Consider the following 14,120-nt stretch of genomic DNA (forward strand, 5'->3'; position numbering starts at 1 on the left):
TATCTCTATAAGTGATTAGGAGCTAGTAATCTGGCTCAGGGCAAAGACCAGAACAATAGGAACAGCTAGAGTGAAGTAAGTGACAGAACTCCAGACCCACAGCCAATTCCAACATGGCTTAAACAGTCAGTGAGTCAGTGACTGAGTGAATGAAGGAATGAATGAATGGGAACGAATGGCTATCTCTATAAGTGATTGGGAACTAGTAATCTGGCTCAGGGTAAGGTACCTTGAGCACCCTGCCTCCACCCTGATATCTTTTATAGCTCCTGCCAATGAAAAAAGGCAAAGTACCCTATGGTACTTTAAAAAAAAAAAAAAACAAAAAAAAAACAGATGTAAATTGTAATTGGTTCAGCACTGCTCAGTGGAAAAAGGAGGGGGCAAAATAGGTCTTAATGCAATCTGTAGCCCATATCTGACTCTAAACAAATCCTACATCTATAGCTGCTGCTCTGCCTTTTTGCAATAGCTATCAAAGCCATCAAGGTGTACGAGGTCGGCACAAGCCACCTCACCCTGGGCCAGCTTTCTAGCTTTCCAAAAGAGTTTCGGAGGCCTGGGCCTTCTTGGTTTGTAGCTCAGGTTTCTCTTTATTCACACGTAAATCTTTCACCTTTTACTAAAGATTTCTGTGGGGTGGAATGTTGATGAGTTCTACTTATTTATCTGGGCTGTCCTGTTGCAAAGCTGGCCTAAGAGATGGCCAAGGCTCTGTTGGGGATGGAGTCTAAGTGAGGGAATCTATGAATAAATAAGTAAACAGGTAAGAGCCTTACTTTTTTTTCGCCACATCCAAGGCTGGCAAATCAACCGCTACCACCCATTGTCTACATTGGTTCTTTCTCTAGGAACACCGCAAAGACCAGAACAATAGGGACGGCTAGAGTGAAGTACAAGACAGAACCCCAGACCCACAGCTAGTTCCAACATGGCTTAAACAGTCAGTGACTGAGTGAATGAATGAATGGGAACGAATGGCTATCTCTATAAGTGATTAGGAGCTAGTAATCTGGCTCAGGGCAAAGACCAGAACAATAGGAACAGCTAGAGTGAAGTAAGTGACAGAACTCCAGACCCACAGCCAATTCCAACATGGCTTAAACAGTCAGTGAGTCAGTGACTGAGTGAATGAAGGAATGAATGAATGGGAACGAATGGCTATCTCTATAAGTGATTGGGAACTAGTAATCTGGCTCAGGGTAAGGTACCTTGAGCACCCTGCCTCCACCCTGATATCTTTTATAGCTCCTGCCAATGAAAAAAGGCAAAGTACCCTATGGTACTTTAAAAAAAAAAAAAAACAAAAAAAAAACAGATGTAAATTGTAATTGGTTCAGCACTGCTCAGTGGAAAAAGGAGGGGGCAAAATAGGTCTTAATGCAATCTGTAGCCCATATCTGACTCTAAACAAATCCTACATCTATAGCTGCTGCTCTGCCTTTTTGCAATAGCTATCAAAGCCATCAAGGTGTACGAGGTCGGCACAAGCCACCTCACCCTGGGCCAGCTTTCTAGCTTTCCAAAAGAGTTTCGGAGGCCTGGGCCTTCTTGGTTTGTAGCTCAGGTTTCTCTTTATTCACACGTAAATCTTTCACCTTTTACTAAAGATTTCTGTGGGGTGGAATGTTGATGAGTTCTACTTATTTATCTGGGCTGTCCTGTTGCAAAGCTGGCCGTTTCGTGGTTTGGCCTAAGAGATGGCCAAGGCTCTGTTGGGGATGGAGTCTAAGTGAGGGAATCTATGAATAAATAAATAAGTAAACAGGTAAGAGCCTTACTTTTTTTTCGCCACATCCAAGGCTGGCAAATCAACCGCTACCACCCATTGTCTACATTGGTTCTTTCTCTCGGAACACCGCAAAGACCAGAACAATAGGGACGGCTAGAGTGAAGTACAAGACAGAACCCCAGACCCACAGCTAGTTCCAACATGGCTTAAACAGTCAGTGACTGAGTGAATGAATGAATGGGAACGAATGGCTATCTCTATAAGTGATTAGGAGCTAGTAATCTGGCTCAGGGCAAAGACCAGAACAATAGGAACAGCTAGAGTGAAGTAAGTGACAGAACTCCAGACCCACAGCCAATTCCAACATGGCTTAAACAGTCAGTGAGTCAGTGACTGAGTGAATGAAGGAATGAATGAATGGGAACGAATGGCTATCTCTATAAGTGATTGGGAACTAGTAATCTGGCTCAGGGTAAGGTACCTTGAGCACCCTGCCTCCACCCTGATATCTTTTATAGCTCCTGCCAATGAAAAAAGGCAAAGTACCCTATGGTACTTTAAAAAAAAAAAAAAACAAAAAAAAAACAGATGTAAATTGTAATTGGTTCAGCACTGCTCAGTGGAAAAAGGAGGGGGCAAAATAGGTCTTAATGCAATCTGTAGCCCATATCTGACTCTAAACAAATCCTACATCTATAGCTGCTGCTCTGCCTTTTTGCAATAGCTATCAAAGCCATCAAGGTGTACGAGGTCGGCACAAGCCACCTCACCCTGGGCCAGCTTTCTAGCTTTCCAAAAGAGTTTCGGAGGCCTGGGCCTTCTTGGTTTGTAGCTCAGGTTTCTCTTTATTCACACGTAAATCTTTCACCTTTTACTAAAGATTTCTGTGGGGTGGAATGTTGATGAGTTCTACTTATTTATCTGGGCTGTCCTGTTGCAAAGCTGGCCTAAGAGATGGCCAAGGCTCTGTTGGGGATGGAGTCTAAGTGAGGGAATCTATGAATAAATAAGTAAACAGGTAAGAGCCTTACTTTTTTTTCGCCACATCCAAGGCTGGCAAATCAACCGCTACCACCCATTGTCTACATTGGTTCTTTCTCTAGGAACACCGCAAAGACCAGAACAATAGGGACGGCTAGAGTGAAGTACAAGACAGAACCCCAGACCCACAGCTAGTTCCAACATGGCTTAAACAGTCAGTGACTGAGTGAATGAATGAATGGGAACGAATGGCTATCTCTATAAGTGATTAGGAGCTAGTAATCTGGCTCAGGGCAAAGACCAGAACAATAGGAACAGCTAGAGTGAAGTAAGTGACAGAACTCCAGACCCACAGCCAATTCCAACATGGCTTAAACAGTCAGTGAGTCAGTGACTGAGTGAATGAAGGAATGAATGAATGGGAACGAATGGCTATCTCTATAAGTGATTGGGAACTAGTAATCTGGCTCAGGGTAAGGTACCTTGAGCACCCTGCCTCCACCCTGATATCTTTTATAGCTCCTGCCAATGAAAAAAGGCAAAGTACCCTATGGTACTTTAAAAAAAAAAAAAAACAAAAAAAAAACAGATGTAAATTGTAATTGGTTCAGCACTGCTCAGTGGAAAAAGGAGGGGGCAAAATAGGTCTTAATGCAATCTGTAGCCCATATCTGACTCTAAACAAATCCTACATCTATAGCTGCTGCTCTGCCTTTTTGCAATAGCTATCAAAGCCATCAAGGTGTACGAGGTCGGCACAAGCCACCTCACCCTGGGCCAGCTTTCTAGCTTTCCAAAAGAGTTTCGGAGGCCTGGGCCTTCTTGGTTTGTAGCTCAGGTTTCTCTTTATTCACACGTAAATCTTTCACCTTTTACTAAAGATTTCTGTGGGGTGGAATGTTGATGAGTTCTACTTATTTATCTGGGCTGTCCTGTTGCAAAGCTGGCCTAAGAGATGGCCAAGGCTCTGTTGGGGATGGAGTCTAAGTGAGGGAATCTATGAATAAATAAGTAAACAGGTAAGAGCCTTACTTTTTTTTCGCCACATCCAAGGCTGGCAAATCAACCGCTACCACCCATTGTCTACATTGGTTCTTTCTCTAGGAACACCGCAAAGACCAGAACAATAGGGACGGCTAGAGTGAAGTACAAGACAGAACCCCAGACCCACAGCTAGTTCCAACATGGCTTAAACAGTCAGTGACTGAGTGAATGAATGAATGGGAACGAATGGCTATCTCTATAAGTGATTAGGAGCTAGTAATCTGGCTCAGGGCAAAGACCAGAACAATAGGAACAGCTAGAGTGAAGTAAGTGACAGAACTCCAGACCCACAGCCAATTCCAACATGGCTTAAACAGTCAGTGAGTCAGTGACTGAGCGAATGAATGAATGAATGGGAACGAATGGCTATCTCTATAAGTGATTGGGAACTAGTAATCTGGCTCAGGGTAAGGTACCTTGAGCACCCTGCCTCCACCCTGATATCTTTTATAGCTCCTGCCAAAGAAAAAAGGCAAAGCACCCTATGGTTCTTTCTCTAGGAACACCGCAAAGACCAGAACAATAGGAACAGCTAGAGTGAAGTAAGTGACAGAACTCCAGACCCACAGCCAATTCCAACATGGCTTAAACAGTCAGTGAGTCAGTGACTGAGCGAATGAATGAATGAATGGGAACGAATGGCTATCTCTATAAGTGATTGGGAACTAGTAATCTGGCTCAGGGTAAGGTACCTTGAGCACCCTGCCTCCACCCTGATATCTTTTATAGCTCCTGCCAATGAAAAAAGGCAAAGTACCCTATGGTACTTTAAAAAAAAAAAAAAAAAAAAAACAGATGTAAATTGTAATTGGTTCAGCACTGCTCAGTGGAAAAAGGAGGGGGCAAAATAGGTCTTAATGCAATCTGTAGCCCATATCTGACTCTAAACAAATCCTACATCTATAGCTGCTGCTCTGCCTTTTTGCAATAGCTATCAAAGCCATCAAGGTGTACGAGGTCGGCACAAGCCACCTCACCCTGGGCCAGCTTTCTAGCTTTCCAAAAGAGTTTCGGAGGCCTGGGCCTTCTTGGTTTGTAGCTCAGGTTTCTCTTTATTCACACGTAAATCTTTCACCTTTTACTAAAGATTTCTGTGGGGTGGAATGTTGATGAGTTCTACTTATTTATCTGGGCTGTCCTGTTGCAAAGCTGGCCGTTTCATGGTTTGGCCTAAGAGTTGGCCAAGGCTCTGTTGGGGATGGAGTCTAAGTGAGGGAATCTATGAATAAATAAATAAGTAAACAGGTAAGAGCCTTACTTTTTTTTCGCCACATCCAAGGCTGGCAAATCAACCGCTACCACCCATTGTCTACATTGGTTCTTTCTCTAGGAACACCGCAAAGACCAGAACAATAGGGACGGCTAGAGTGAAGTACAAGACAGAACCCCAGACCCACAGCTAGTTCCAACATGGCTTAAACAGTCAGTGACTGAGTGAATGAATGAATGGGAACGAATGGCTATCTCTATAAGTGATTAGGAGCTAGTAATCTGGCTCAGGGCAAAGACCAGAACAATAGGAACAGCTAGAGTGAAGTAAGTGACAGAACTCCAGACCCACAGCCAATTCCAACATGGCTTAAACAGTCAGTGAGTCAGTGACTGAGTGAATGAAGGAATGAATGAATGGGAACGAATGGCTATCTCTATAAGTGATTGGGAACTAGTAATCTGGCTCAGGGTAAGGTACCTTGAGCACCCTGCCTCCACCCTGATATCTTTTATAGCTCCTGCCAATGAAAAAAGGCAAAGTACCCTATGGTACTTTAAAAAAAAAAAAAAACAAAAAAAAAACAGATGTAAATTGTAATTGGTTCAGCACTGCTCAGTGGAAAAAGGAGGGGGCAAAATAGGTCTTAATGGAATCTGTAGCCCATATCTGACTCTAAACAAATCCTACATCTATAGCTGCTGCTCTGCCTTTTTGCAATAGCTATCAAAGCCATCAAGGTGTACGAGGTCGGCACAAGCCACCTCACCCTGGGCCAGCTTTCTAGCTTTCCAAAAGAGTTTCGGAGGCCTGGGCCTTCTTGGTTTGTAGCTCAGGTTTCTCTTTATTCACACGTAAATCTTTCACCTTTTACTAAAGATTTCTGTGGGGTGGAATGTTGATGAGTTCTACTTATTTATCTGGGCTGTCCTGTTGCAAAGCTGGCCTAAGAGATGGCCAAGGCTCTGTTGGGGATGGAGTCTAAGTGAGGGAATCTATGAATAAATAAATAATTAAACCGGTAAGAGCCTTACTTTTTTTCCCCCACGTCCAAGGCTGGCAAATCAACCGCTACCACCCATTGTCTACATTGGTTCTTTCTCTAGGAACACCACAAAGACCAGAACAATAGGGACGGCTAGAGTGAAGTACAAGACAGAACCCCAGACCCACAGCTAGTTCCAACATGGCTTAAACAGTCAGTGACTGAGTGAATGAATGAATGGGAACGAATGGCTATCTCTATAAATGATTGGGAGCTAGTAATCTGGCTCAGGGCAAAGACCAGAACAATAGGAACAGCTAGAGTGAAGTAAGTGACAGAACTCCAGACCCACAGCCAATTCCAACATGGCTTAAACAGTCAGTGAGTCAGTGACTGAGCGAATGAATGAATGAATGGGAACGAATGGCTATCTCTATAAGTGATTGGGAACTAGTAATCTGGCTCAGGGTAAGGTACCTTGAGCACCCTGCCTCCACCCTGATATCTTTTATAGCTCCTGCCAATGAAAAAAGGCAAAGTACCCTATGGTACTTTAAAAAAAAAAAAAAAAAAAAAACAGATGTAAATTGTAATTGGTTCAGCACTGCTCAGTGGAAAAAGGAGGGGGCAAAATAGGTCTTAATGCAATCTGTAGCCCATATCTGACTCTAAACAAATCCTACATCTATAGCTGCTGCTCTGCCTTTTTGCAATAGCTATCAAAGCCATCAAGGTGTACGAGGTCGGCACAAGCCACCTCACCCTGGGCCAGCTTTCTAGCTTTCCAAAAGAGTTTCGGAGGCCTGGGCCTTCTTGGTTTGTAGCGCAGGTTTCTCTTTATTCACACGTAAATCTTTCACCTTTTGCTAAAGATTTCTGTGGGGTGGAATGTTGATGAGTTCTACTTATTTATCTGGGCTGTCCTGTTGCAAAGCTGGCCGTTTCGTGGTTTGGCCTAAGAGATGGCCAAGGCTCTGTTGGGGATGGAGTCTAAGTGAGGGAATCTATGAATAAATAAATAAGTAAACAGGTAAGAGCCTTACTTTTTTTTCGCCACATCCAAGGCTGGCAAATCAACCGCTACCACCCATTGTCTACATTGGTTCTTTCTCTAGGAACACCGCAAAGACCAGAACAATAGGGACGGCTAGAGTGAAGTACAAGACAGAACCCCAGACCCACAGCTAGTTCCAACATGGCTTAAACAGTCAGTGACTGAGTGAATGAATGAATGGGAACGAATGGCTATCTCTATAAGTGATTAGGAGCTAGTAATCTGGCTCAGGGCAAAGACCAGAACAATAGGAACAGCTAGAGTGAAGTAAGTGACAGAACTCCAGACCCACAGCCAATTCCAACATGGCTTAAACAGTCAGTGAGTCAGTGACTGAGTGAATGAAGGAATGAATGAATGGGAACGAATGGCTATCTCTATAAGTGATTGGGAACTAGTAATCTGGCTCAGGGTAAGGTACCTTGAGCACCCTGCCTCCACCCTGATATCTTTTATAGCTCCTGCCAATGAAAAAAGGCAAAGTACCCTATGGTACTTTAAAAAAAAAAAAAAACAAAAAAAAAACAGATGTAAATTGTAATTGGTTCAGCACTGCTCAGTGGAAAAAGGAGGGGGCAAAATAGGTCTTAATGGAATCTGTAGCCCATATCTGACTCTAAACAAATCCTACATCTATAGCTGCTGCTCTGCCTTTTTGCAATAGCTATCAAAGCCATCAAGGTGTACGAGGTCGGCACAAGCCACCTCACCCTGGGCCAGCTTTCTAGCTTTCCAAAAGAGTTTCGGAGGCCTGGGCCTTCTTGGTTTGTAGCTCAGGTTTCTCTTTATTCACACGTAAATCTTTCACCTTTTACTAAAGATTTCTGTGGGGTGGAATGTTGATGAGTTCTACTTATTTATCTGGGCTGTCCTGTTGCAAAGCTGGCCGTTTCATGGTTTGGCCTAAGAGATGGCCAAGGCTCTGTTGGGGATGGAGTCTAAGTGAGGGAATCTATGAATAAATAAATAAGTAAACAGGTAAGAGCCTTACTTTTTTTTCGCCACATCCAAGGCTGGCAAATCAACCGCTACCACCCATTGTCTACATTGGTTCTTTCTCTAGGAACACCGCAAAGACCAGAACAATAGGGACGGCTAGAGTGAAGTACAAGACAGAACCCCAGACCCACAGCTAGTTCCAACATGGCTTAAACAGTCAGTGACTGAGTGAATGAATGAATGGGAACGAATGGCTATCTCTATAAGTGATTAGGAGCTAGTAATCTGGCTCAGGGCAAAGACCAGAACAATAGGAACAGCTAGAGTGAAGTAAGTGACAGAACTCCAGACCCACAGCCAATTCCAACATGGCTTAAACAGTCAGTGAGTCAGTGACTGAGTGAATGAAGGAATGAATGAATGGGAACGAATGGCTATCTCTATAAGTGATTGGGAACTAGTAATCTGGCTCAGGGTAAGGTACCTTGAGCACCCTGCCTCCACCCTGATATCTTTTATAGCTCCTGCCAATGAAAAAAGGCAAAGTACCCTATGGTACTTTAAAAAAAAAAAAAAACAAAAAAAAAACAGATGTAAATTGTAATTGGTTCAGCACTGCTCAGTGGAAAAAGGAGGGGGCAAAATAGGTCTTAATGGAATCTGTAGCCCATATCTGACTCTAAACAAATCCTACATCTATAGCTGCTGCTCTGCCTTTTTGCAATAGCTATCAAAGCCATCAAGGTGTACGAGGTCGGCACAAGCCACCTCACCCTGGGCCAGCTTTCTAGCTTTCCAAAAGAGTTTCGGAGGCCTGGGCCTTCTTGGTTTGTAGCTCAGGTTTCTCTTTATTCACACGTAAATCTTTCACCTTTTACTAAAGATTTCTGTGGGGTGGAATGTTGATGAGTTCTACTTATTTATCTGGGCTGTCCTGTTGCAAAGCTGGCCTAAGAGATGGCCAAGGCTCTGTTGGGGATGGAGTCTAAGTGAGGGAATCTATGAATAAATAAATAATTAAACCGGTAAGAGCCTTACTTTTTTTCCCCCACGTCCAAGGCTGGCAAATCAACCGCTACCACCCATTGTCTACATTGGTTCTTTCTCTAGGAACACCACAAAGACCAGAACAATAGGGACGGCTAGAGTGAAGTACAAGACAGAACCCCAGACCCACAGCTAGTTCCAACATGGCTTAAACAGTCAGTGACTGAGTGAATGAATGAATGGGAACGAATGGCTATCTCTATAAATGATTGGGAGCTAGTAATCTGGCTCAGGGCAAAGACCAGAACAATAGGAACAGCTAGAGTGAAGTAAGTGACAGAACTCCAGACCCACAGCCAATTCCAACATGGCTTAAACAGTCAGTGAGTCAGTGACTGAGCGAATGAATGAATGAATGGGAACGAATGGCTATCTCTATAAGTGATTGGGAACTAGTAATCTGGCTCAGGGTAAGGTACCTTGAGCACCCTGCCTCCACCCTGATATCTTTTATAGCTCCTGCCAATGAAAAAAGGCAAAGTACCCTATGGTACTTTAAAAAAAAAACAAAAAAAAAAACAGATGTAAATTGTAATTGGTTCAGCACTGCTCAGTGGAAAAAGGAGGGGGCAAAATAGGTCTTAATGCAATCTGTAGCCCATATCTGACTCTAAACAAATCCTACATCTATAGCTGCTGCTCTGCCTTTTTGCAATAGCTATCAAAGCCATCAAGGTGTACGAGGTCGGCACAAGCCACCTCACCCTGGGCCAGCTTTCTAGCTTTCCAAAAGAGTTTCGGAGGCCTGGGCCTTCTTGGTTTGTAGCGCAGGTTTCTCTTTATTCACACGTAAATCTTTCACCTTTTGCTAAAGATTTCTGTGGGGTGGAATGTTGATGAGTTCTACTTATTTATCTGGGCTGTCCTGTTGCAAAGCTGGCCGTTTCGTGGTTTGGCCTAAGAGATGGCCAAGGCTCTGTTGGGGATGGAGTCTAAGTGAGGGAATCTATGAATAAATAAATAAGTAAACAGGTAAGAGCCTTACTTTTTTTTCGCCACATCCAAGGCTGGCAAATCAACCGCTACCACCCATTGTCTACATTGGTTCTTTCTCTAGGAACACCGCAAAGACCAGAACAATAGGGACGGCTAGAGTGAAGTACAAGACAGAACCCCAGACCCACAGCTAGTTCCAACATGGCTTAAACAGTCAGTGACTGAGTGAATGAATGAATGGGAACGAATGGCTATCTCTATAAGTGATTAGGAGCTAGTAATCTGGCTCAGGGCAAAGACCAGAACAATAGGAACAGCTAGAGTGAAGTAAGTGACAGAACTCCAGACCCACAGCCAATTCCAACATGGCTTAAACAGTCAGTGAGTCAGTGACTGAGTGAATGAAGGAATGAATGAATGGGAACGAATGGCTATCTCTATAAGTGATTGGGAACTAGTAATCTGGCTCAGGGTAAGGTACCTTGAGCACCCTGCCTCCACCCTGATATCTTTTATAGCTCCTGCCAATGAAAAAAGGCAAAGTACCCTATGGTACTTTAAAAAAAAAAAAAAACAAAAAAAAAACAGATGTAAATTGTAATTGGTTCAGCACTGCTCAGTGGAAAAAGGAGGGGGCAAAATAGGTCTTAATGGAATCTGTAGCCCATATCTGACTCTAAACAAATCCTACATCTATAGCTGCTGCTCTGCCTTTTTGCAATAGCTATCAAAGCCATCAAGGTGTACGAGGTCGGCACAAGCCACCTCACCCTGGGCCAGCTTTCTAGCTTTCCAAAAGAGTTTCGGAGGCCTGGGCCTTCTTGGTTTGTAGCTCAGGTTTCTCTTTATTCACACGTAAATCTTTCACCTTTTACTAAAGATTTCTGTGGGGTGGAATGTTGATGAGTTCTACTTATTTATCTGGGCTGTCCTGTTGCAAAGCTGGCCTAAGAGATGGCCAAGGCTCTGTTGGGGATGGAGTCTAAGTGAGGGAATCTATGAATAAATAAATAATTAAACCGGTAAGAGCCTTACTTTTTTTCCCCCACGTCCAAGGCTGGCAAATCAACCGCTACCACCCATTGTCTACATTGGTTCTTTCTCTAGGAACACCACAAAGACCAGAACAATAGGGACGGCTAGAGTGAAGTACAAGACAGAACCCCAGACCCACAGCTAGTTCCAACATGGCTTAAACAGTCAGTGACTGAGTGAATGAATGAATGGGAACGAATGGCTATCTCTATAAATGATTGGGAGCTAGTAATCTGGCTCAGGGCAAAGACCAGAACAATAGGAACAGCTAGAGTGAAGTAAGTGACAGAACTCCAGACCCACAGCCAATTCCAACATGGCTTAAACAGTCAGTGAGTCAGTGACTGAGCGAATGAATGAATGAATGGGAACGAATGGCTATCTCTATAAGTGATTGGGAACTAGTAATCTGGCTCAGGGTAAGGTACCTTGAGCACCCTGCCTCCACCCTGATATCTTTTATAGCTCCTGCCAATGAAAAAAGGCAAAGTACCCTATGGTACTTTAAAAAAAAAAAAAAAAAAAAAACAGATGTAAATTGTAATTGGTTCAGCACTGCTCAGTGGAAAAAGGAGGGGGCAAAATAGGTCTTAATGCAATCTGTAGCCCATATCTGACTCTAAACAAATCCTACATCTATAGCTGCTGCTCTGCCTTTTTGCAATAGCTATCAAAGCCATCAAGGTGTACGAGGTCGGCACAAGCCACCTCACCCTGGGCCAGCTTTCTAGCTTTCCAAAAGAGTTTCGGAGGCCTGGGCCTTCTTGGTTTGTAGCGCAGGTTTCTCTTTATTCACACGTAAATCTTTCACCTTTTGCTAAAGATTTCTGTGGGGTGGAATGTTGATGAGTTCTACTTATTTATCTGGGCTGTCCTGTTGCAAAGCTGGCCGTTTCGTGGTTTGGCCTAAGAGATGGCCAAGGCTCTGTTGGGGATGGAGTCTAAGTGAGGGAATCTATGAATAAATAAATAAGTAAACAGGTAAGAGCCTTACTTTTTTTTCGCCACATCCAAGGCTGGCAAATCAACCGCTACCACCCATTGTCTACATTGGTTCTTTCTCTAGGAACACCGCAAAGACCAGAACAATAGGGACGGCTAGAGTGAAGTACAAGACAGAACCCCAGACCCACAGCTAGTTCCAACATGGCTTAAACAGTCAGTGACTGAGTGAATGAATGAATGGGAACGAATGGCTATCTCTATAAGTGATTAGGAGCTAGTAATCTGGCTCAGGGCAAAGACCAGAACAATAGGAACAGCTAGAGTGAAGTAAGTGACAGAACTCCAGACCCACAGCCAATTCCAACATGGCTTAAACAGTCAGTGAGTCAGTGACTGAGTGAATGAAGGAATGAATGAATGGGAACGAATGGCTATCTCTATAAGTGATTGGGAACTAGTAATCTGGCTCAGGGTAAGGTACCTTGAGCACCCTGCCTCCACCCTGATATCTTTTATAGCTCCTGCCAATGAAAAAAGGCAAAGTACCCTATGGTACTTTAAAAAAAAAAAAAAACAAAAAAAAAACAGATGTAAATTGTAATTGGTTCAGCACTGCTCAGTGGAAAAAGGAGGGGGCAAAATAGGTCTTAATGGAATCTGTAGCCCATATCTGACTCTAAACAAATCCTACATCTATAGCTGCTGCTCTGCCTTTTTGCAATAGCTATCAAAGCCATCAAGGTGTACGAGGTCGGCACAAGCCACCTCACCCTGGGCCAGCTTTCTAGCTTTCCAAAAGAGTTTCGGAGGCCTGGGCCTTCTTGGTTTGTAGCTCAGGTTTCTCTTTATTCACACGTAAATCTTTCACCTTTTACTAAAGATTTCTGTGGGGTGGAATGTTGATGAGTTCTACTTATTTATCTGGGCTGTCCTGTTGCAAAGCTGGCCTAAGAGATGGCCAAGGCTCTGTTGGGGATGGAGTCTAAGTGAGGGAATCTATGAATAAATAAATAATTAAACCGGTAAGAGCCTTACTTTTTTTCCCCCACGTCCAAGGCTGGCAAATCAACCGCTACCACCCATTGTCTACATTGGTTCTTTCTCTAGGAACACCACAAAGACCAGAACAATAGGGACGGCTAGAGTGAAGTACAAGACAGAACCCCAGACCCACAGCTAGTTCCAACATGGCTTAAACAGTCAGTGACTGAGTGAATGAATGAATGGGAACGAATGGCTATCTCTATAAATGATTGGGAGCTAGTAATCTGGCTCAGGGCAAAGACCAGAACAATAGGAACAGCTAGAGTGAAGTAAGTGACAGAACTCCAGACCCACAGCCAATTCCAACATGGCTTAAACAGTCAGTGAGTCAGTGACTGAGCGAATGAATGAATGAATGGGAACGAATGGCTATCTCTATAAGTGATTGGGAACTAGTAATCTGGCTCAGGGTAAGGTACCTTGAGCACCCTGCCTCCACCCTGATATCTTTTATAGCTCCTGCCAATGAAAAAAGGCAAAGTACCCTATGGTACTTTAAAAAAAAAAAAAAAAAAAAAACAGATGTAAATTGTAATTGGTTCAGCACTGCTCAGTGGAAAAAGGAGGGGGCAAAATAGGTCTTAATGCAATCTGTAGCCCATATCTGACTCTAAACAAATCCTACATCTATAGCTGCTGCTCTGCCTTTTTGCAATAGCTATCAAAGCCATCAAGGTGTACGAGGTCGGCACAAGCCACCTCACCCTGGGCCAGCTTTCTAGCTTTCCAAAAGAGTTTCGGAGGCCTGGGCCTTCTTGGTTTGTAGCTCAGGTTTCTCTTTATTCACACGTAAATCTTTCACCTTTTACTAAAGATTTCTGTGGGGTGGAATGTTGATGAGTTCTACTTATTTATCTGGGCTGTCCTGTTGCAAAGCTGGCCGTTTCATGGTTTGGCCTAAGAGATGGCCAAGGCTCTGTTGGGGATGGAGTCTAAGTGAGGGAATCTATGAATAAATAAATAAGTAAACAGGTAAGAGCCTTACTTTTTTTTCGCCACATCCAAGGCTGGCAAATCAACCGCTACCACCCATTGTCTACATTGGTTCTTTCTCTAGGAACACCGCAAAGACCAGAACAATAGGGACGGCTAGAGTGAAGTACAAGACAGAACCCCAGACCCACAGCTAGTTCCAACATGGCTTAAACAGTCAGTGACTGAGTGAATG

General features: G+C 43.6%; 14 non-coding genes across 14 annotated transcripts; all 14 read left to right on the forward strand.

Moving 5' to 3' along the window:
- Positions 1-577: 577 nt before the first annotated feature.
- Positions 578-691, forward strand: LOC128320694 (U5 spliceosomal RNA). Its single transcript, XR_008304267.1, has one exon. It is a non-coding gene; the product is annotated as a U5 spliceosomal RNA (small nuclear RNA).
- An 868-nt stretch (positions 692-1,559) lies between these two features.
- On the forward strand, positions 1,560-1,673 carry LOC128320696 (U5 spliceosomal RNA). Its single transcript, XR_008304269.1, has one exon. It is a non-coding gene; the product is annotated as a U5 spliceosomal RNA (small nuclear RNA).
- An 888-nt stretch (positions 1,674-2,561) lies between these two features.
- Positions 2,562-2,675, forward strand: LOC128320697 (U5 spliceosomal RNA). Its single transcript, XR_008304270.1, has one exon. It is a non-coding gene; the product is annotated as a U5 spliceosomal RNA (small nuclear RNA).
- An 868-nt stretch (positions 2,676-3,543) lies between these two features.
- Positions 3,544-3,657, forward strand: LOC128320698 (U5 spliceosomal RNA). The gene has a single exon (XR_008304272.1). It is a non-coding gene; the product is annotated as a U5 spliceosomal RNA (small nuclear RNA).
- Positions 3,658-4,793: 1,136 nt separating this feature from the next.
- On the forward strand, positions 4,794-4,907 carry LOC128320699 (U5 spliceosomal RNA). Its single transcript, XR_008304273.1, has one exon. It is a non-coding gene; the product is annotated as a U5 spliceosomal RNA (small nuclear RNA).
- Positions 4,908-5,795: 888 nt separating this feature from the next.
- LOC128320701 (U5 spliceosomal RNA) lies at positions 5,796-5,909 on the forward strand. The gene has a single exon (XR_008304275.1). It is a non-coding gene; the product is annotated as a U5 spliceosomal RNA (small nuclear RNA).
- An 864-nt stretch (positions 5,910-6,773) lies between these two features.
- Positions 6,774-6,887, forward strand: LOC128320879 (U5 spliceosomal RNA). The gene has a single exon (XR_008304473.1). It is a non-coding gene; the product is annotated as a U5 spliceosomal RNA (small nuclear RNA).
- An 888-nt stretch (positions 6,888-7,775) lies between these two features.
- Positions 7,776-7,889, forward strand: LOC128320702 (U5 spliceosomal RNA). The gene has a single exon (XR_008304276.1). It is a non-coding gene; the product is annotated as a U5 spliceosomal RNA (small nuclear RNA).
- Positions 7,890-8,777: 888 nt separating this feature from the next.
- Positions 8,778-8,891, forward strand: LOC128320704 (U5 spliceosomal RNA). Its single transcript, XR_008304278.1, has one exon. It is a non-coding gene; the product is annotated as a U5 spliceosomal RNA (small nuclear RNA).
- An 864-nt stretch (positions 8,892-9,755) lies between these two features.
- Positions 9,756-9,869, forward strand: LOC128320880 (U5 spliceosomal RNA). The gene has a single exon (XR_008304476.1). It is a non-coding gene; the product is annotated as a U5 spliceosomal RNA (small nuclear RNA).
- An 888-nt stretch (positions 9,870-10,757) lies between these two features.
- On the forward strand, positions 10,758-10,871 carry LOC128320705 (U5 spliceosomal RNA). Its single transcript, XR_008304279.1, has one exon. It is a non-coding gene; the product is annotated as a U5 spliceosomal RNA (small nuclear RNA).
- Positions 10,872-11,735: 864 nt separating this feature from the next.
- LOC128320881 (U5 spliceosomal RNA) lies at positions 11,736-11,849 on the forward strand. The gene has a single exon (XR_008304477.1). It is a non-coding gene; the product is annotated as a U5 spliceosomal RNA (small nuclear RNA).
- An 888-nt stretch (positions 11,850-12,737) lies between these two features.
- On the forward strand, positions 12,738-12,851 carry LOC128320706 (U5 spliceosomal RNA). The gene has a single exon (XR_008304280.1). It is a non-coding gene; the product is annotated as a U5 spliceosomal RNA (small nuclear RNA).
- Positions 12,852-13,715: 864 nt separating this feature from the next.
- LOC128320707 (U5 spliceosomal RNA) lies at positions 13,716-13,829 on the forward strand. The gene has a single exon (XR_008304281.1). It is a non-coding gene; the product is annotated as a U5 spliceosomal RNA (small nuclear RNA).
- The last annotated feature ends 291 nt before the right edge of the window (positions 13,830-14,120 follow it).

The sequence above is a fragment of the Pangasianodon hypophthalmus genome, chromosome 1 (genome assembly GCF_027358585.1).
Source record: "Pangasianodon hypophthalmus isolate fPanHyp1 chromosome 1, fPanHyp1.pri, whole genome shotgun sequence".
NCBI lineage: Eukaryota > Metazoa > Chordata > Actinopteri > Siluriformes > Pangasiidae > Pangasianodon > Pangasianodon hypophthalmus.